At 43.8% G+C, this 20,327-nt stretch overlaps 2 protein-coding genes across 2 annotated transcripts in view; both read left to right on the plus strand.

The window, feature by feature from the left end:
* UNC13B (unc-13 homolog B) overlaps window positions 1–12,535 on the plus strand; it is a 225,750-nt gene extending 213,215 nt beyond the window's left edge. The window contains exon 35 of the transcript XR_003532083.1: window positions 12,526–12,535. The gene's annotated coding sequence lies outside the window, so the exon portion shown is untranslated. The remainder of the gene's footprint in view (window positions 1–12,525) is intronic.
* The window catches only part of LOC113960701 (phospholipid-transporting ATPase ID-like), a 93,807-nt gene continuing 81,174 nt past the window's right edge, over window positions 7,695–20,327 (plus strand). Inside the window, exons 1-2 of the mRNA XM_027670408.1 lie at window positions 7,695–7,815; window positions 16,136–16,407. The gene's annotated coding sequence lies outside the window, so the exon portion shown is untranslated. The remainder of the gene's footprint in view (window positions 7,816–16,135; window positions 16,408–20,327) is intronic.

Consider the following 20,327-nt stretch of genomic DNA (forward strand, 5'->3'; position numbering starts at 1 on the left):
TTTCAGGATGTCAGTTCTCTGATATTTTATCTTCTCAGTTGCTGCCTGTGATTTATAGCTAACTTAGAAATAATTATTTTTTCAACAGTGTTGTTTATGATGCTAAAGTCTCCTGCTGCATGGATAACATTGGCATCTCCACTAAACTTTATTCTGCTACATCAGACAAGAGATGGGTTTTTGCTCTTAAGTAGTGCTCTCCATTTCCAGTCATATGTACATTACTTCTTTGTGTTTCTCTAATGTAGAGCCTCTCTAGTATCACCTTCCCTTGGCTTTAAGAAGCACTGCTCATTATCAGTCCCTGTCTTTGTAGGCTTTTCATATTTCTCAGCTCATTTCCATTGTGTTGCCTCACAGTCCTTTCTCCAGCCCCAGTCTCTTCCAGCTCACCAGGAGTTCCCATCTGACGTTGTATGCAATGGGTATTTTTTTGAGTCCACTTAGATTTGAGCTGCCAGATTTGTACCTAGAAATTAAGTTTGCCCACCCACAGTCTGTGGTAAGATTCCACTGGTTCACAAAAGACACTGAGTGCCTCTTACTATCATGCATTTAGTCCTGCAAGTGGCCGCTGCTCCCCATGTAATCTCAGAAGCAATGGAGCCACCTTACAAAAACGTACACCTTGAGCAGGTTAGAGTTGGGAAATCCCTGATCAGAGCCAGTGTCAAGTTGGTCCTGCATGTTCTAGCTCTGCCATATTCACGTTGCATCTTGTCTCTCTTTCTACCCTTATTTTAATCTTCTTCAAGACTCCTTCTAAAGCCTTGAATGCTGTTCAGGTCAGCCACAAAAGTCTGAAGTGACTTGGAGTTGGCATATATTTTGGATGTTATTCTCCAGTCACATCACCTCCACCTTCACAGGTGAATAGATGCTCTCTGCCAAGCCTTCAGTTCCACATGTTAGTGTTACCAGAAGTGTGGTGTAGAACTGATCCTTTCCCAGGGATCAGAGGAGTTTGAGGCCTCGGAACTTCTAGTGACCATAGCTCAGCATATTCTGTTTCCTTGTTTTCTGTTTCAGGCAGTTTCTTTTTCTATGGGTGGTCCCTCTGAGGTCAGGTTCTTCTTTTATGGGATTTTTTCCATCTGTCTGTCCTTTACTACCTTCTTGCTGACAAACAGCATATGACAGAAGGGACCACAGGCTGCCCCTCAGTCACTCATGGCCACAAAATAGGCTTTAGACTCAATATATAAACTAAAAGTAACTATTCACTGGACAATAGTGCTTTTATAAGTTGCTCTTTCTAGTATTTTTGCTGCTTATTGGAACTAAACCCAGAATAACACCTCCTTTTATCATCTCTGTGACTGTGTGCTGACAAAACCTGTCAGCTGTCACATCTGGAAGTACCATTATTAATAGAAGCTATTCACCAATTGCTGAGATGCTGTTTTCCTGTAATGGCAACTGTCATCCAAAAGAATTTTCATCTATTTGCCATAATTCAGATAATGTGAGAATACCAACCCTGTGAAGAAACCTGTGAGGAGGTACATTTGAATTAACTGAATTCTGCAAAGAAAGAAGTGCTCTCAGTGCCTGCTGAGTATCTTTTTTTCCCCCTTTTCCCCCCTGCTGCCCTCCCTTGAGGTGTTCTTTCCCAAGGCTCCCTCATTACCCACTGGTGTTTGGCAAGCTGAGGAACATAAGCCTTGTCTGTTGGCACCTCCAGAAGCAGAAAATACAATTTACTGTGATTTACCTCCTTCCTAATCACAGTTAGAGGTGCAGAGAGATGTATCACTTTGGCAGCTGAAAGAGGTGATGAAGTCAAAGAGCCTCCTTTAATTTAAGTTGCTGGTAAACATGGTCAGTTTATCCTTCTCTATAGCACAGCAGCTTGTCAGGCTGCAGATCCTTATTTAGAATTATTTTCAGGCGCCTGGACTCAAGCCTAGGTCAGGTCATCTGTTTCATCAAAGGAGGAAGTTTCTGAGGATGACCATCACAGATGCAATAAACCCACACAATAGCAACTAAGGTTTTCTCTCAAAGCTTGGCAGCAGCAATAGCTTATTCCCCTGTGTGTGTATTTGTGTGTCTGTGTGTAGTTTGAAGACATAAATACCCTCTGTGTTTCAGGGAAGTTTTTTGTTCATTTTTGAAACATTTTCCAACAAACACAGATACCCTTAACCCTCCCAACACACGACAGATGTGAAGTCTTTGGGGCATTTTCCTCTTTTCTCTCCATTGGAAGTAGCAAAACAGCCATCAGCAGAAGCTGGAGACCATGACCAGTGCTGGATATTAATCTACTGTATTACAGCTGATTTCTTCAAGCTATCCTTTCCTGACAACACCTGATAACTCTACATGAGCAATCTCTGCACATTTTTCTTCAGGGAGGGAGCTTGTACTCCAGACTAGACACTGGAACCAGAAAAAAACAGCTGGAGAACATATTGTTCTTTCAGCTGGAGCCCAGATTAACTAAACCCCTGCCATTATTCCCCAAATGAAGGAGGTTGTGAAGGCTTCAAACACCTGGTGAGTGCCACACGCCACCAAATCCATTCTCCAAAAGTGACAAGTTGTGGAGGAAATGAAAGCAAAATCTTTGCCAGAGGACGTTTTGCTTCACAGATTTGTAGACCAGTGACATTTTTCCTTTGTTTGGGAGCTCCCTTTGTTTGGGAGTTTCTCCTTGAAAAAGGAGAAGCATGTGACTGACAAACCCAGGATGAAAAAATCAAACCTCTTCCACTGGGTCAACTCGTAATTTTATCTGTTCAAATGGTTTCTACATTTCTGTGCCAGCAGAAGCAAGGATTCCCATGGCCATAAGCCAGCAGGTACAAGCCACGCTTCCCTGCAACCACCTGATAATTGGCGTGATGGCTCTTGGTGATCACCCCTGCTCTGGCCTGATTTGGTCCCTTTCACAGTAAAAAGATACCTCTGCAAGCAATATAGAACCCTTAAATTTCATAGCTGTAGTGATGCCAACAAATGCTTTTCTTCCACTAAAAATAGCAACAAACAATATGGAGAATGATACATTTTGCATGGGAAGTCTTTTTCCTCTCTGCCCTTGACAAGTCATTTACTGGCTTTCTCTCGTATATCATAAGTTAACATTTTTTTTTGGTCCAGATAGCCAAGGTGAGTTGTTCCTGTGTTCAGTCTTTTGATTCTGACATTGAAAAAAATCTGCGGGATTCACCTGTGCCATCTGGACTAACTGCAGTAATCAGTTATTTTGCTGAAATTTGAAAATTGATAGCTAATATGCATGAGGCTTGAACCAAAAGGAAATAGGGGAGGGGGCAAGAAGGGAATGTGGCTTGAGGATATCTGCCTTTAATTTTCTTTGCATGGTGTGGGATGATGAGATGGTTAAAAAAGAAATGTGTTTTGCTTCTTGACATTGATACATTTCAGTATCCAGTGCCTGTCTGGTGCCATCCCTAAACCAGCAATTGCTCACCCTTGGTAATTGCTCACATCTGTTCTGCAGAACACCATCTTTACTATTTAACAAGCATCAGTAAACCAAGAGCTGATAATGCTGCAGCCAATTTTGTCCATACCGTGGGTTTCATCTGAGTCATGTAATGTGGTTTCAGAGATTGACAGAAAAGTGCGACTTGGCAGAAAATGCTGCTAGCATGACTTTTAATAAAGGCCAACAACTTCTGTGAGAGAAGAGCCCACCAGTTCTCTCACAGTTTACCACTCCACCATCTGCCCAGTTCACTGCAGACTATTGTGACCTTTTCCTACACTCCACCAAAGCAACAATGATTGCACCATGTCCCATCCCTGGAGGTGTTCAAAGCCTTGCTGGATGGGGCTTTGGGCAATCTGGTCTAGTGTGTGGCATCCCTGCCCATGGCAGGAGAGCTGCAACGAGATGGTCTTTAAGGTCCCTTCCAACCCAAACTATTCTGTGATTTGCTGATTCTCTATGTAACATCTACGAGACTGGAGCCAGGGAAGGACCAGCAGATCTTTTCACCTAATCTGCTGCATTGCCCAGGCCATAGTGCATCAATCAGGGAACTCTGCATTGAGCTCCATGGCTTTGGATGCATATAATAATTCTCACAGAAAAATATTCTTTATTTTGCTGCTAAAATTCTAAGAAATGGAGATCAACTGTTGGTGTTTTGTTCTGTTGGTTAATGGTTTAGAAGGGTTTAGCTTTCTAAGTTTCATTTACTTGGTTTGAGATTTCCAGACACTGGTTCTTACTTTATTACACATTTGTGACAGCAGGTCAGGTGTTCAGAGGAAGAGAAGATGAGAGCTTTGACTGGGGTGGTCTAGAAGTTTGACTGGTGTGGTGTAGCTGCAGTTTTACCAGAACAGTATCAGTTGCTGAAGTGAACCCACATGGACTAAATCAGTCCAGAACAAAAAGGAAATAAATGCCAGATAACAAACTATTGTCAGGTCACAGAATCATAGAATATGCTGAGTTGGAAGGGACCCAAAAGGATCATTGAGTCCAAACCTTAGCCCTGCACAGGACCATCCCCAAGAGTCACACCATGTGCCTGAGAGTATCATCCAAACACTTCTTGAACTCTGTCAGGCTTGGTGCTGTGACCACTGTCCAACCACCCTCTGAGTGAAAAACCTCTTTCTAATCTAATATCCAAACTAAACCTCTCCTGGCACAACTTCAGGCCATTCCCTTGAGTCCTGTCATTGGTCACCACAGAGAAGAGATCGGTGCCTGCCCCTCTGCTTCCCTTCATGAGGATGTTGAAGACCACAATGAGATCTCCCCTCAGTCTCCTCTTCTCCAGGCTGAACAGACCAAGTGCCCTCAGCTGCTCCTCACACGGCTTCCCCTCAAGGCCCTTCACCATCTTCATTGCCCTTCTTTGGACACTCTCTAATGGCTTAATATCCTTCTTATATTGTGGTGACCAGGACTGTCATGTACTTGGGCATTTCGGAAGTCTCTTGGAATGATCAGGCAGTATCCCACCCCTCTCCATCCCACTGGACAGCAGGTTAGAAACAAGCTAAAACTAAACATAAGTTTCCTTCTCCTACCTTTCCCATGAAGCACCAGAGACTGAACTTATACACTCCTCATGGTTTATGGATAGCTCAAATCTTTCCTTTTTTTATATATTTGGTTGGTGCATGTCATGGTTTAGAAATGATTATCCAATTTAGTAGTCCCACTTTAAAAAAAACAAACAAACATGCCACCTCCTTCTTCTCCTCCCCTTCCAGCTGGAAGCACAAAAGGCAAAGATCATAGGTTGACACAGGAACAATTTACTGGAAACAGCAATAAGATAAGAAAACAAACAGTGACAGCAGTAATATTAATAAAAAGGGATATCAGACAAAGAAACAATTCACAGGGAAAGCCCATGACAAAGTCCCGACCGGCTCCTCCCCACCACACCGTCTCTCTCCCGACCAGAAAGGACCATCTGTCTTCCCAGAAGTCCCTTTTCCATTAGGATTATGGGATGCCTTGGCCACACCTCCTCCTGCTGTGGGCCAGGACCAGGGTGGGGCTCAAATGCCCAAGGCCATACTGGTCAGTGGATTTGGGATCAAGCAGGAATATTCTTCCAGGTCATGTTGACTCATGATGCAGAGGATTTCCACCCAGCTCTCCTTCACGGCTTCAGATAACCTTCCAAGCTCCTCCAGCATCTCTGTGTGTCCCAGGTAAAGCTTTTCCAGTGAAGAGACCTTGCCTGTGGGAGGCCTCTCAGTTAATGCTGTGCCTGCCTGCGGCAAACAGCAGGACAGCCCTCTGACGACTGAGCCATTTTTGTCAATGAGTGGTTTGGGCTCTTACCACCTTCTCTTCTACACTTAGCCTGTTCTCAGAGCATCTTATCTGACCACAGAATAGGAAACCTATGCAGAAATTCTCCCATTTCTCCTTTTTCAGGAGTGTTCCAAAACAAACAAACTAAAAATGTCACTGCTCCACAAATCTGCGAAGCAAAACTTCTTGTGGCAGAGACTTTGCTTTCATTTCCTTCGTAACTTGTCACTTTTGGAGAATGGATTTGATTTGGGTGGGTTTCTCAGCCAGACTGCCCAGGTCTCTGGAGGCCTCTAGGGCCCTGTAGCCCCTCCACGTTTGTCATTGGTGCGGAGAGGGTGTTTTGCAATTATGTAATGGAGCTCTTTGCGGAGCTAGAAACACTGACAAATGTCAAACGGCAGGAAAGGAAACCTCATTTTCCCTAGCACCCGGCAGCACAAGCCACATACCTGCTGCACCAGCATTCCCGAGTCCTGCACGTGGGCCTTCAGCCAGGAATAGGGTGATACTAGGCAGGGTGATAGTACATCATCCAGGGCTGTGCAGACACACGGGGATGAGATGCTGCAACTGTTGTGCTTTTACCAGCCCGGTGCCACTCCAGCCGACCACAGGGCCTGCCAGGTTAATTGCACTGTTTTCCTTTGGAGCTAGGTCTGGCAGGCATATTGCTCCAATATAGCACAATGAGTTCATTAATAGAGAGCTTGGACCAAAGGCTCATGAGACATGATGAAAATCATGAGAACTCATGATTGTCTGGAAGAAAATATTTTAAACAAAATGTGGCCTTACTGCATTTATAAGGTCATTGTTCAAATAGCATTAGGTGCTACTTTAACAAAAGAATGACTCAGACTTTGGTTAATTTTCATGCTGTTGGGCAAACTGACTTTTCTGCCTCTTCATGGCAGTGGTGGCAGAGACTGTGCAATCACAATGTGTATCCCTGTGTTGACTGCTCAGCATTAAAACACCCACCAGAACAGGAGGCTCAACTGGAAAGGCAGCTCAAAGAATCACAGGATGGTTTGGGTTGGAAGGGACCTTAAAGATCACCTAATTTCAAGCCCCCAGCCATGTGCAGGGACCCTCCCACTAGGTCAGGTTGCTCAGAGCCCCGTCCAGCCTGGCCTTGAACACTTCCAGGCACAAGCCTCCACAGCTTTTCTGGGCAATCCTGTCTAGCATGGCAGAGTCCCAGCTGCCCCCCAGGTGTGCATGTGGTATGTGTGGAAGACCCCTGTTGTCCAGATCAATGAACTGGCCCACAGGTGCTGTGCAGCCATCTGGAATGTCCCCAGGGACAAACACTATTTACCCAAGTTTCTTCCCAGTTTCTACTGGGCAGGGCATGACCCCCAGCAGTGAGACATTACATGTAAGGGCAAGACCTAGCAGTGCAGAAGCAGGTATGCAGCCATGATTTATGCTTGGAGACTTGGAAAGGCTCCCAGGTGACCAGTTTGGACATAATCTTTGTGAACTGGTCACTGCAGTTAAATTAGGGGGCAGGAATCCAAGCCCTCAAAATACTGTCCATGCTTTGTCAAGTTCTAAGCACCCTTCCCATGAGGTTGCAGGAGAGTGCTGGCAAGTCACAGTCTTGCCTACTGGTTCAGGTAGCTGTTTCAAAGTGAAGTGTGTATTTATGTGTCTGAAGCAAAGGCCAGCTTATCTAATGGCAGTATTTCACACCCTGACTCCTGCAAGGAAATTTAAAAAAAAAAAACCAAGATGTCTCACGAGCATATTTTGCCTTGGATATGGTTCACAGAAGTTCAGCGTAGAGCCTGTCCCGAAAAACGTCATATCCAACACAAGCTGTTCTATGATCTTCTAGGACTGACAGTGTCCAGAGGCAGCAGAGAGGGAAATTGGAGCGATAAACAGAAAATAACTTCCCTCTCTCCTTTGAAGTCTCGCAGACGCGGTGCTGAAGCCAGCCCTCTTGGAAAGCACAGCAGCTCACTGGGTTGTAAATTCACGTACGCCGGGGCTCCTCCAGAAATCTGTGAGCAGAGAGTTATGAGAGATCAAAGCCTTAGGTAAGTAGGGCACCTATTATACTGAGCCTTTATCTTTTCTTGAGAGGAGATGGGAGAGAGCAGGAAGTCTGATGATTTTGCAAAGCTAAAGCAAAAGTTTATTTCTGTAGCTGGGGGATATCAGAGGCGTCTTCAGAGTGGTTTTGAATTTGCATCTCTTAATATTTGATGTCCCCAGCATGCAAGGAACATACTCAGGCACTCCAAAAACATGTAGGGAAAAGGGGAAATGATGCTAACAAGGTAACATCATTGTTTAACTTCCTCCCCTGACAATTTAAAATGTACTGAGGGGTATCATTGTTGAAATAATTTCTCTTGTTCTTGTTTGTCAAATGCCTCTTTTCAAAAGCCTAAATATTACAGCTGGGTTAAACAGAAGTGTGTCTGTGATATTACCTTAACTCAAACTGATCTCAGAATAGATGGAAAGCTCTTCATATACTCACAACATGGGAATGTGTGAAAAGCCCTAGAAAAATATAAGTCCTGCCTAATTTTTCCTCCACAAACCTATTCCAGAATCTTGGCAGCTTCAGGCACCTCTTGGGACACATCAAATAATGAAGAGCCAAAATCTATGTAAGATTTGCAGTACAGCAAATTTTGAGAACTTGAGCAGTGGGATGTATTCTCACCCGCTGGACACTGCAGGTCAGTTTCACTGAGGACCCTTGGCATTGACTGTCAAAAGGTTAGACACAGACCTCTGGCCTCGAAAATCCAAAAACTCAGGCAAATCCTTGACTAGCACCTAGTATTGTAGCTTCATTTCTGACTTATGCTGGGCCAGAAATGGACTCTAAATAGCTTATTCCACAGGAGGAAACTGAGTCTCATGTACCCTCCTTTGCCTGTTGTGCTGAGAGATTGTTTTAACTTTAATCCCTTATTATAAACATGTCAACCATTATGTTTCTGGAAGTCCACCAAAATTTTTCCTCTGCTAGAATGAGTATTGGTGTGTCTGAGTCTGCTTTTGTGGGGGATCAGAACTGTATTCACTATGTTGCTCTTAGTGAACACTATTGTGATTGTATATGTGGTATGTTCAAGAAAAGTACTTTGTAATGTTTTAGAGTTCCCTGACTAATTCAGGGTGGATGATGCCAGACAGAGGTATGTCAGCGATCTCTTGCAATAACATTTTAAAAGTTTTCAATTGTAGGAGTGAGTTCATGTGGGTTAAACAACTCTGAGTTTAACATGTGTTGTGATCTTTTGCTTGTTTGCACAATTAGGTGCGTAGGGTCAAATTCTAATTTATGATCCTGCTGTAAGTTCAAAGTCCTGTAACATTAATGATTTTACCTATGTATCACATTAATGTTGTTAATCGTGGATCACGCTAATTATGTTAACTTCAATCATAGAAAACGTGAGCTGAGCCTGAGAAACCTTGCACAAGCCTTAACCTACATCTAACAAAATGAGCTATGAACATGCCATTCACCACTGTGTGAGACTGGAGCCAGATTTTATTCTGTTCCTGCTCTTAAGCTTCTATTTTATACAGGTGTCTCTCACACCTTTCAATATTCTTTTCTTGTATAGTTCTCTACATTTAACTGTTAATAAGATTGGTCAGAGAGCCAAAAAGTTTCTCTTCAGGTATTCAGCCATGACTGAAATATCTCTATTTCTCCAGAAGCCTTAGAAATTGTTGCTTTGAAGGTTATGTTACTGGTACTCTAACAAAATGCTGGGAAACTGAGACTTTTCACAGCAGCCAAAGGGAAGTAGGCACATGAATCTTCCTGAAATTCACTGGAAGGTGACAACCACACTATGGCAAAAGTTGAAATGGAAACTGTGGTCAGGAGTTCTCATGACAGCAGTGGGTTGTAGTGACTACATGACCATGTGCTGCTTTTAGACTCATATTGTGGCTCCCTTTCTTTACTTGCACCTCTTATTTTTAGTTTTCCATCATAGTGAAAGTATCAGGGAGTCTGTTTGTGTGACAAACATCTGACATGCCTTAGAACAAATCAAACCAGGACTAAGAACACCAGGGAGGGCTGTTTGAATCCTAATCAGGAACAACAAACCCATTTCTACAGAGCTGTCTCTCCCTGGGGTCTTGTGCTATTCCTTCATATGTTTTGGAGTGAAAGGCTGTTTATAGCCTCATTACAGCATGTTTAGCATTAAATGTCAGGAAGCATCTGCTGGCATATTTCTCAGTAGGAGACTTCTAAATTCTGCAAGTGAGTTTGGGTAGCTGTCCTGAATATACATGGGAGTTCCCTCCAGAGATTTAAATCCCGTCTTTGAAGGCAAGTTAATGCTGCCTTGTTGCAAATTCGCTTTATAAAATAGGGTTATCAGTAAATGGTCAAGCTGAGTATTCAACATTCTCTTTTTCCAGTAACATCCGCTCTGTGGCCCATATCACAGGGCCCACTGCGAGGCTTCTGTTGCTGGTGTTATTGCCACATGTGAAGGCACACTCCCATGAGACACTGGTTTCAGCCAGAGAAGTTGGCTGGCTTAAGAAGTTAACCCCTGCCTAACCCCAGCACCACAGTTCATTGTGACGGGGGTTGTGGCGATGCAAGTCCTTGTGAGACCTTATTTTGAACTCAGTGACTGAAAAGATGCATTAAAAAAAAAACCCTTTGAGTCTGATTTGTATGGCAACAAGTGAACATAACCAGACTTCCACTAGCTTATTGTCACTACATTGTGCAGACATTGGTTTAAAGCCAGTGAGTCAGGTCATAGACTCATAGAATGGTTTGAGATGGAAGGGACCCTAAGGATCATATAGTTCCAACCCCAATGCCATGAGCAGGGACACCTTTCTGTAGACCAGGTTGCTCAGAGCTCCATCCAGCCTGGTAAAGAATTTCTTCCTAATATCTAATTTAAACCTACTCTCTCAGTTCGAAGCCATTCCCCCTTGTCCTGTCACTACATGCCCTTCTAAAAAGTCCCTCTTCATTTTTTTGTAGGCTCCCTTCAGGTACTGGAGGTCACAATTAGGTCACCCCAAAACCTTCTCTTTTCCAGGTGGAACAATTCCAATTCTCTCAGCCTTTCCTTGTAGGAGAAGTACTCCTGTTCTTTAATCATCTTGATGGCCTCCTCTGGACTCACTCCAACAGGTCCTTGTCCTTCCTGTGCTGGGAACCCCAGAGCTGGATGCAGTGCTCCAGGTGGGTCTCACCAGAGCAGAGCAGAGGGGCAGAATCCCCTCCCTCACCTGCTGCCCATCCTGCTTTGGGTGCAGGATTGGTTTCTGGTCTGTGAGTGCACATGGCTGGGTCATGTCCAGCCTCACACCCACCAGCACCCCTAAATCCTTCTCAGCAGGGCTGCTCTTCATTTGCTCATCCCCCAGCCTGTGTTGGTACTGGAGGTTGCCCTGACCCAAGTGCAGCACCTTGTACTTGGTCTTATTAAATCTCATAAGATTCCCATGGGTCCACTTCCTGAGCTTGTCCAGGTCTCTTTGGATGGCATCCTGTCCTTCAGGTGTGTCAACAGCACCACTCAGCTTGGTGTCATCTGCAAGTTTGCTGAGGCTGCACTTGATCCCTTTGTCTGTGTCATTAATGAAGATATTAAATAACACTGGTCCCAATATGGACACCACTTCTCACTGAGGTCCCTTGGGACTCTGAGCCATTGACCACCCCCCTCTGGATGCGACCTTCCAACCAGTTTCTTGTCCATCTAACAGTCCACTCATCAAATCCATCTGCCTCCAATCTAGAGAGGATGTTGTGGGATACCATGTCAAAGGCTTTACAGAACTCCAGATACATGACATCTGTAACCCTTCCCTTGTCCACTGATGTAGTCACCCCATCATACACAGCCACAGGGTTCATCAGCCACAACTTGCCCTTGGTGAAGCCGTGCTGGTTGTCTCAAACTACCTCCCTGTCCTCCATGTGCCTTAGCACAGCTTCTAGGAGGATCTGTTCCATGACCTTACCGGGCACAGAGGTGATGCTGACAGGTCAGTAGTTCTCAGGGTCATCCTTTCTCCCCTGTTTTAAAGACGAGTACAATGTTTCCCCTTTTCCAGTCACCTGGGATTTCTGATTGCCATGACTTTTCAGATATCATGGAGAGTGGCTTGGCAACTACATCAGCCAGTTTCCTCAGGACTCTGGGATGCATCTCATGGGGTACCATAGACTTATGTATGTTCTGTTTCCTCAGGTAGTCATGAATCTGATCTTCTCTTACAGTGGGAGGGATGTTTTTCCCCCAGTCCCCATCCTGCTGTCCACGCACTCAAGAGGTGTGGGAAGAGAAGTTGCCATTGAAGACTGAGGCAAAAAGCTACTGAGTACCTCAGCCTTGCCCTCACCCATGGTTTCCATTTTTCCAGCACTGTTTATCAGGAATTGCACCTTCTTTGACCCTCCTTTTCTGGTTAACATACCTATATAAGCCCTTCCTTATTATTCTTTGCAACCCTTGCCAGGTTCAGTTCCAGTTTCATCTTGGCCTTCCTCACCCCATCCCTACACAAATGTCCTTCATCTCTATACTCTTCCCACCTCACCTGTCCTAACTTTCACTGTTTGTGCATTTTCTTCTTTCCCTTTAGTTTGACCAATGGGTCCCTACTCAGCCATGCTGGTCAGTCCTTCCTCGCTTGACTTCTTAATTCTGGGGATTGCTAGCTCTTGTGCTCTGTGGAAGACTTCCTTAAAGATCTGCCAGCTCTGTTCCACTCCCCTGTCCCAGGGGATCTCACCAGCAGTCTCCCTGAAGAGCTAGAAGTCTTCTTTCCTAAAGTTCAGGGGCCTAAATTTACTCCTTACCTGACCCATGTCCCTCAGGACTGAAACTCCACCAATGCATGATCACTCCAGCCCAGGCTGCCTCCAATCTTGATGTCCCCAGTTATCTTGTTTGTGTTGGTGACTTACAGATCCAGTAATGCACCCCCTCTTCTAGGGCTGTCTATTACCTGGGTCAAGAATTTATCCACCATGACTTCTAGGAGTCTCCTGGATTGTCTACAGCTCGTCGTGCTGCTTTCCCAGCAGATGTCAGGGTGGTTGGAGTCCCACAGCAGGACAAGAGCCTGTGAGTGCAATGCCTCCCATACTTGGAGCAAGAAGGATTTGTCAATAGGCTCCCCTGGGTCAGGCAGCCTGTAGTAGACATTGACAACAGGGTTGCCTTTGTTTTCTTGGTCTCTGATTCTTACCCACAGGCTTTGGACTTGCTAGTTGCTGTTATTCAAAGACAGATCTTCACACTCAATCCAATTCTTGATGCAGAGGGCAACCCCTCTGCCTCTCCTTCCTCTCCAGCCTCTTCTGATAAGCCTGAAGCTATCAAGAGCTGCACTCCAGTCATGGGATTTGTCCCACCAAGTTTCGGTAGTGGCAACAGGGTTTAAGCTTTCTAGCAGCACAGTGGCTTCCAGCTCCTCCTGTTGGCTGCCCGTGCTGCAGGCATTGGTGTAAAGGCGCCTCAGTTGGCCTGTCGGTCATGTCGCCTCCCTAGAGGAACACCCTTTAAATCTTATAATTTCTCAGTGTTTAAGAGAAACACCATAAGGGAAACAATGCAGTGAAAATGCAAATAAATACACTTCTTTTTTTTTTTTTCCATATCAGCTCCCAGTCTGAGGATAGGGGCAAACAGGAGCTTCTGGAGGTGGGTTTTGAATTGAAGCTGATGACCCATGAAACTGCCCTGATGATTTGTAGCATAACCTCTTTGTTTGCAGGAAGTTCTGTACCAAACCAGTCTGAGCTTTGGCATCTGCAAATGAAAGTGCCAGTACATGTTCTTAGATACTTGGTTATGTATACCTGATAAACTATTTGGTCTCTGTGCCTCGCGTGGCAAAGACCTAGAGAAGGATGCAGAGCTAGTCCTTGCCCCAAAAAGTTGAATGTGGCTCATGAACGCATCTGTGTTTCAGGACCTGTCTTCAGGTAGGCTGGTTTTATCCATCTTTTTGGATATGCAGAAGGCCCAAACCCAAATACCTTCTGCTTCACCCATCAGTGTCATTCTAAATTTTCTTACTCCAGGATGGCTGATGTGCTTATTGCTGGGAGGACCAGTGTCCACAAGAAGTCACGAGAGTTCTGTCCATTGCCATGCCTCTTTCCCAGCACTTTACAGCTACAGAAGGAAGCTACAACACAGCAGAATATTTATAAAGCAGAAACTGAGGGTGAAGAAACACAGTCAGTAGCTATGTACAGACACTGAATTCACTGAGCATGAGAAAAAGAGGTTATTGGTACCTATTGGTACCACCCATACTCCACAAGATGGGAGAGAGGAGAAATGCTCCCCAATATTTTGTAAAGGAGACAACAGCTTTGGAAAGAACTTCTCTGGAAGAAATCTTCTGGAAAAGAGCTGAGAGTCATTAAGGGAAGAGCAGATCGCGTAAGCAGCTTTCCATCAGGCAGCAGCATGTCTTTCTTTTCCCCTTAAAAATTGCATCATTCTTAAACAGCAGCTTTTAAACTCCAAACAAAGGGAGCTCTCATGCTAGAAAAACTTTAACCTAAAGCTGCACTCCTAGTTCCAAATTGTTAACCATTGTTACTTTGAAGTTATTTTTACTTTAGTGACCAACACAGAAAAGACAGGAAAGAATTGTAATTTTGTCTATCCTCCAAGGCTGATTCTGAAGGCTGTGTGAAAGTCTTCCTATCAGGTCGCTGACTCATAGCTATAGTGCTTGGAGGCAAAACGCTAACAGGAGAGGCTGTCATATTTCTGTTGGTATTAAAACTAAAATCTGCACTCTGTGGCACCTTTTTTCCTTATGACGACCTTCTGTTTCAATAGTAATATCATGAACTAATACAGGAACTGGAAAGTAAACAGAAAAAGAGCTTATTCATTTCTACCCCACACAGAGGTGAGTATTCCCATTTTTGGAGAGGGGAAAAATGTTTTTAACAGGACTTTGAGACAGCCTCTGTTAAATGAGGCATTTGTTATATGAAAGAGACTGAAAAATTCTCATATTCTGAGATGTCACTGGTGTGTCTCTAAACACCTTTTAGTTGCTGATGTCTGCTACTTGGTCTCTTGATGAAGTGAAGAATTATTATTCCCTTTTATGAATAAGAAAATACAAGCATAGCAGCATTTATTCACTCACTCAGGATCTGCCACAGATATGAGAGGGGATTTGAATCTCATTTCAGTGTTGCTCAGTCTGTTATCCTTCCTTCTTTAGGTCATGCCCACATGACCCTATTAGTCACAACCATGGTCCACTACCTAATGGGAGATCTTCAAATTAAATTGTAAGCTTTCACTGCTATGTTTGCAATTTCACCTGCTGCATTGAAAGCCAAAGAACAGATTTAGTTTAAAACAGGCTGCAGGGAATAGTGGTACTGATGAATCTCTTTTTGTTAGCCAAGAACAGACAGAATACAAAAAAACTCCAAATAGATAAGATGGTTAAGGAGATGTGAATTACCTTTTAGAAAGGTTTCTGCTTCAATAATTTACCATATTGCAAGGAATGTAAAAAAAAAATATTTGAAAAAAATCTTATCTATTTCAACCTGACATTAATTCAGAATTTTTCAGGCAGAAGGTGTCATTGAATCTAAAAGTAGGTGGCAAAAAGGACTTACAGGAGCTAGTCAAAGCTTGTGAATTAGTACTGGAATTTTGCATTACTGAATTGTAGGACAAGATGCAATACTGGTGTTGCAGATAAATGTCATTATTTAGACAATTTAATTTTATCTTAAGTTTTCCTATTGCACCCTATCACAGTTGTACTGGGGTGATTTTTTTAGATTAGTTCTGCCTCTTCTCCATCTCAGAATTATCATTGTAAACTTTTTTTTCAGGTTGAAGAGGGCATTGAAACAAAAAACTTTGTGTCAAAAGTAGAACCTAGATGGGTTTTTTTTATAGCCATGGAATCCAGAAACTTGAATCAGTACCCTGTTGTATTTGGCACCACAAATCCCCCAAATAATCGACTACCCCACGGAAGTGGGGTATAATAAGTCCTTATGGGAGACAGTGAAATGTCTGACCTGTAAGAAAGAATATAACTTGTGATTGGAATTCTCCATCTGAGTGCTGACCAAGAAGACAAATGCGCTGATGGCCAAAAGTTGAGCTCAGTGTCCCGCTGTTGCTTTAGCTGCAGCAGGGTGCACCAGTGGGTTTTTTGGGCTGCATTTCTCCCAGATGAAATACAGAGTCCTGCCTATGGTATATGAACCTTTGTAATACCCTGTGTCACACCCGAGTCCAACGATCAATTGCCTTTTATTTGCTCAGTGCTGCACGGTGCCATGTTCCACCCACAGCCCCGGGAACTTTGCCTTTTCTCTTGCAGCCCTTATCGAGTACACAGAACACGCCAAGACATCCTGTAACTTCTGGATCGTGTTCAGCGTGCTCCTGCATGGGTTTGCCTCCAGATCCTGGAAAGCGTGGTGTGCCCTTGTGAGCTTCACCTCCCAGCTGGGGAGAAGGCTGGTGTGCTCCGTGGAGGAACCATTCGGGAGTTTAAAAGAAGCTGTGTCTTTTTGTATGGTGCTGAAAACAATCCCTTCTGGTTGTCGTGACAAACAGCTTCAGGTAGAAAAGAGGACACAAAACAACCAGGTACGACAATTTCTTGCTTCCTTCTTCTAGGAGAAAACAGTAAAAACTTGCACAGGAGCACAGATTTCAGCTATGTTTTCCTGTGCACTTTTTCCTTTTGCATACTGGATTATGGTGCATCTGCAAATGCTGGTTCTTAATAATGAGTCTGGTGTCTTAATTTTCTGTATGTAGTGCTAGCCCTAATGTGTTCAGTGACACTCAAAGGTAGAGCGAGTTTGGACCACTGTAGTGTGCCTTTAGAAAGCTCTCCAAAGCAGTGGGGAAGTACATGTCCATTTTACTTTCTTTGGATCCAGGCCTCCCTTCTCTCCCCACTTAAAATTTCTGAATAGAGAGAGCCAGGTTTCTCCTTTGTGGAAGGTGCTCCAAGTTCTCCCTATCCTTATTACATGGCATTGTAATTGAAAAATAAAGATCTGAAACACAGGAATGTCTTGATCCTCCATCATGAAGGGGTTTGTATTGTAACTGACTGTCTCTGGAGGAGATGTACCCCAGCTCAAACTGGTAGATGGCCCAATTAACAAGTTGTTTTCTGGCCTGTTACATGCTAAGCTATAAATGGTCTCACTGCCTTTAAAAGTGGAGGGTGTGAGACTTGGAAGGAGTATTTGCACCACTTGCTTAAGACCCTTATATAGAAATCCCAATGTTAGGATTCTCCTGGATATGCTTTTCTTAGTGCAGTTATTTTTGTTTCATTAAGCTAATATGTGACACACTGCAGAGTGGTGACATCAACTCATGGATGCCCAAAGACTTTTTGAAGGTGGAGAACTGACTAGAGGAAAGACATCCAAAGTATCTTCTGTACTAGTGAGAAAGAGTACCCCTTCCCCCTCTAAATCCTTGCTCATCTGACATATGAAGTCCTGGGATGTTTCCTCACATCTGGCACTATTTTGACTCTCACCCCAGGAGTAAGACACCTTAGCATGTATTGAAGGAGGATTTTCACCACAAGGTATTGCTCTTCTCTCTCTGCCCATGATTATTCAGGTATCCTGACACAGGCAAAAGTCCCATGGAAGGCAGCACAAGATTTTGCTAAGTGAGGCCATAGGGGAAGGAACCTTTTTGTTTTAGCTAAAGTGAATTTGCTGCACTATCTGACTCTGAAAATGTCAAATTACTTCAAAAACAGTACTGAAAGCAATGGTTAAGGCCATACAGTTGGTGATAAAGGCAGTCTCTTTATTTCTCAGCGATAACTTGGTTGCAAAGCATCAGAGGAAGGTGACACCGCAGTTCACATTACTGAAGTAACTGTTTACTTCCTTCCCAGTGAGTGACTTATTTTTCTTAGTGATAAAAGCTCCCTGTGGATCTCTATTTAGTCAAAGGTGTGACTTACTGCACTTTAGCTTTGGTTCTAGCTGTTAGCTTATTTGTGACCTACACACAGTTTAGCATTACTGAAAGTAACCATTCCAGGCTTCAGCAAAAAAAAAATTACTGGGAGGAAAGAAACATAGATGTAGGCTGATCTGCTGATATCACAGTAAATCATGCTGTTTGGTGGCAGCATGACTTCTCTCCAAGTCAGCCAGGAAACATGCTCTCAGTTTCACTGGGAATAGTTCACCACCACTGGACAAGAGAGATCCCCAGGGTACGACCAGACAGTCAGTTGTCTGTGTTAGAGGGACCACTCTGTGCTCTCTGGTGAATCACCTTCCATGCACTCAGCATGGCAGTGTTTAGTCTGGACAGCCATCCAGTCCCTTACACTCATGGGTCCAGTCTGGGACGCACCAATGTTTGCATGTGCTCAGCATTGGCTCCAGGAGGAACAGGATTAGGTTCTTGCATGTGTGTAAAGTGATACAGGAGTAAGGAGGAAAACCCACATGAGCACTTAAGACTCACACATCAGGAAAACTCAGAGAGATGAGTTCTGCTCCACTGTCTGCATAAATGTGTGTATATATATACACACACATATATAATGTTTATTTATTTATTTATTTATTTATGTGTTTAAAGCAAATTTTCACATTTTAAAGGTGGAATTATGTGGCTTTACCGGTGCTTCCAATGCCATACCCCAAGCAGGAGCACTTGAGAGCGTAGATCACAGTCCATTAACGACTTTACTTTTCCCCACGTGCTCCAATGACGGACAGCAGTGTGAGATGGTTAGACTGAGAGTTGGGCAACACTGCAGTGGTTCCAAGGTCAGAGCTGGGTGCATGCCCTGTAGACATGGCTGATAACTATGATCCATAGATAAACAAGACTCCTTTTCCCTTTCCCTGACTCACTCCAGCGCCTGTGGAGCTCCCTGAATACCTCCATATGTGATTTAGCACTACTGTTTCATCCATTGCTTCCTTCCTACTCCACTGTTCATGTGATCCTGAGTTTGCTGGGATATGCAGCTACTGTGGGCTGCAGTTTCAGTGGCAATATGGATTACTAAGTAGTTTAACATCAAGACCTTCACTTGCTTTCCCCTGACCGTTGGTGAGAGCTGTTTTGTGTGATTTATACTCTTGTTGTCATTGGAAATGTTGCCAATGCATTCCCCACCTGCCATTGCACTTCTCGGACAAACAAGACTTAGTTTACTTTTCCATCTTAAATGTACAGATTTGGCTTTACAAGAGTACAAAAGATACAGGTGTGAGGGGGGTGAGAACAATGGTTTTGCTTAATTTATGCTTGTTTGCAAGGGACTGCTGTCTTGCATTCCAATTAGAATTGCTCTCCCTGCTATTCTCTTCTAGACCTCTTCACCCTTGGAGCCATGTCCTCAGAGTGTTTTTCCCAAGGGCTCTGTCTCTGCACTGGCTGGGGTGGCTGGAGTGTATCCTGAAGGCTGTTCCTCCATAACAAAGCCATCCAAACTGATGTGTATCTCCTCCTGAGCTGCTGTAGTTTGTAGGAACTGTCATGTAAGCATAAACTAAAACTGATGGTGATTTATGTTTATTTGTGTGACTGTAAACCATGACTACTCCAATTAACATCCTCTCCAGCTGTATCTGCTGCAAGATCAGTTGATCCCTCGGCTGCCTGTGTTAGATTTCCCAGGTACCTTACGGAAGTCCCCAGTCTCTACTGCCTGCAAATAGAGGCATCCCACATTAAAATCACTGATTTCCAGTGCTTTTCATTACCATTATACCCATCAAGCAATAGGTTTGTCTTTAAGTCTCACTCTAGGGCTGTTTCTCTTCATCCTGGTATGCTCCCAAAGTTTCTTTTTATCAAATGTGAATTCTTTTGCCTCTGCTGCCTGGCCTTCACAGCTCCTTAGAGTATGTTTCTTCTTTCTTTAACTCTTCTTCTTCTTCAAGTGATGTAAGAGTCTCCACAGAGGCCTTTTCTTGTTTCTTAACAGAAGACGAAACACAAACCAAAAACCTGAACAAAATTGTAGGACACTTGCAAGATCAGCTGCAGACTGCAATGAGTTTCCACGAAATCATTCATTTAAAAACTTTCCACTACATCAGATATTGATTAATGAAGCAACATATACTTTGGTCTATTTAAATTTCATGCCTCACTGACAGGGTTGCCTCATAGCCCAAATATTTTCAGGAGTCTCAAGGTATAGCTGTGTGACGCATAACTTTACCACGTGCCAGAGCGAATTCCCAGCTCCAGCCAGACACCAGACACTACTTTTGACTCTGTGTGCTTGCCAGATATTGTCATTCTCTGGATTGTCACCAGTTTAATTTCTGGTCAACCCTTGCTGTAAACTGTGCTGCAGGTGGACTGTCCAGAAGAATGTGCTCTTCTTTATTTGGTTTACAAACAGCATTTTTTTTCTCAGCACTTTTTTCATGGACTAGTGTACATACGTTCTTTCCAAATTTGCTGCACAAACTGATTTTGGACACTGCCTTTGCCTAATCCCTTTGTGTTTTATGCTGGGCTTTTTTTTCTCCTAATGCCAAAATAGC

This window comes from Neopelma chrysocephalum, unplaced genomic scaffold (genome assembly GCF_003984885.1).
Source record: "Neopelma chrysocephalum unplaced genomic scaffold, ASM398488v2 Primary Assembly neopelma1_96845, whole genome shotgun sequence".
Lineage (NCBI taxonomy): Eukaryota > Metazoa > Chordata > Aves > Passeriformes > Pipridae > Neopelma > Neopelma chrysocephalum.